Below are 2322 nucleotides of genomic sequence, written 5' to 3'. Positions count from 1 at the left end.
GGATCGAACCCAGGTCTCCTGCTCAATTGCAGGTGGATTCCTTACCACCTGAGCCACCAGGGAAGCCCCTAATTCTCTACAATTTTATGAAGACTGGCATAGATGAGGAATCTTCAGAGGAAAAGTTTGAAGCTAGCAAAGCTTGGTTCAAGAGGTTAAGGAAAGATGCTATTTACATAACATAAAAGGGTCAGGTGAAGGAACAAATGCTGATGTAGAAGCTACATCAAGTTGTCCAGGAGATCTAGCTAAGGAAATTGATGAAAGCTGCTCAAAACGACCAGTTTTCAACTTATACAAGAGAGCCTTGTATTGTAAGAAGATGCTGTCTAGGAATTTGATAGCTAGAGAAGAGAAATCAAAGCCTGACTTCAAAGCTTCAAGGACTGGCTGACTTTTATTAGGGGCTAAGGTAGCTGGTGACTTTAAAGAAACTAATAGTCCTTTACCATTTCTGAAAACCCTAATATCCTTAAGAAATCTGCTAAATCTACTCTGCCTTTGCCCTCTCAGTGGAATGACACAGCCTGGATGACAGTACATCTATTTAGAAGGTGGTTTACTGATTATTTTAAGCTCATTGTTGAGACCTACTGCTCAGAAAATATTTCTTTTAAATCATCAGCAATTAATGCTCATCAACAATGCACCTGGTCACTCAAGAGATCAGATGGAGAAGTACAACTAGATTATTGTTGTTTTCATGCCTGCAAACACAGCATCCATTCTGCAGGTCATGGATCACAGAGTAATTTCACCTTTCAAGTCTTATTCTTTAAGAAATACATTTTGTAAGGCTATAGCTGTCATAGACAGTAATTCTTTTGATGGATATGACCAAAGGCAATTGAAAACCTTCTAGGAAGGATTCACCAGTCTAGACATCATTAGGAACATTCATGATTCAGGGGAAGAGGTCAGAATATCAACATTCATAGAGTCTGGAAGAAGTTTATTTCAACGATTCTGCATGACTTGGAGGGATTCAAGACTTCAGTGGAGGAAGTAACTGCAGATGTGGTAGATACAGCAAGAGGACTAGAATTAGAAATGCACCTTGAAGATGTGACTGAATTGCTACAATCCCATGATAAAAATTTACAAGGATGTATTATATGACATGGGTAATATAGCCAATATTTTGCAATGGAGTATTATTTTAATGTAGTACAAACTTTACAATTGTATAAAATTAAAAACAGTAATTTAAGAAGGTTTGATGGAAGAGGAGTCACTCCTTATGAGTGAGTGAAGAATGTGGTTTCCTGAGATGGAAAATACCCCTGGTGAAGATGTTGTAAAGATTGTTGAAATGGTAATGAAAGATTTAGAATATTACATAAACTTAGTTGATAAAGTAGTGGCAGATTTTGAGAGGACTGATTCTAATTCTGAAAGAATTTCTACTGTGGGTAAAATGCAAAGCCCAGAAAAATTGTTTGTGAAAGATAGTGTCAATCAATGTGGCAAAATCTGCATTGTTGTCTTATTTTAAGAACCAGCCACCCTAACTTTAGCAACCACCACTCTGATCATTTGGCATCATCTGCATTGAGGTGCCACCCTCTGACTGCAAAAAGATTTTGAGTAGTTGGAAGCTCAGATGATGGTGAGCATATGTTAGCAATCAGTTCAATTCAGTTCAGTTGCTCAGTCGTGTCTGACACCTTGCGACTCCATGAATCTCAGCACACCTGGCTTCCCTGTCCATCACCAACTCCCGGAGTTCACTCAGACTCACGTCCATCGAGTCAGTGATGCCATCCAGCCATCTCATCCTCTGTCGTCCCCTTCTCCTCCTGCCCCCCATCCCTCCCAGCATCAGAGTCTTTTCCAATGAGTCAACTCTTCACATGAGGTGGCCAAAGTACTGGAGTTTCAGCTTTAGCATCATTCCTTCCAAAGAAATCCCAGGGCTGATCTCCTTCAGAATGGACTGGTTGGATCTCCTTGCAGTCCAAGGGACTCTCAAGAGTCTTCTCCAACACCACAGTTCAAAAGCATCAATTCTTCGGCGCTCAGCTTTCTTCACAGTCCAACTCTCACATCCATACAGGACTACTGGAAAAGCTATAGCCTTGACTAGACGAACCTTTGTTGGCAAAGTAATGTCTCTGCTTTTGAATATGCTATCTAGGTTGGTCATAACTCTTCTTCCAAGGAGTAAATGTCTTTTAATTTGATGGCTGCAGTCACCATCGGCAGCCCATGTTTCCCCATCTATTTGCCATGAAGTGATGGGACCAGATGCCATGATCTTCATTTTCTGAATGCTGAGTTTTAAGCCAACTTTTTCACTCTCCACTTTCACTTTCGTCAAGA

This window comes from Bos indicus, chromosome 21 (assembly GCF_029378745.1).
Source record: "Bos indicus isolate NIAB-ARS_2022 breed Sahiwal x Tharparkar chromosome 21, NIAB-ARS_B.indTharparkar_mat_pri_1.0, whole genome shotgun sequence".
NCBI classification, from domain to species: Eukaryota; Metazoa; Chordata; class Mammalia; order Artiodactyla; family Bovidae; genus Bos; species Bos indicus.
The sequence above is the reverse complement of the archived record's forward strand: the minus strand, read 5'-3'. Positions refer to the sequence as shown.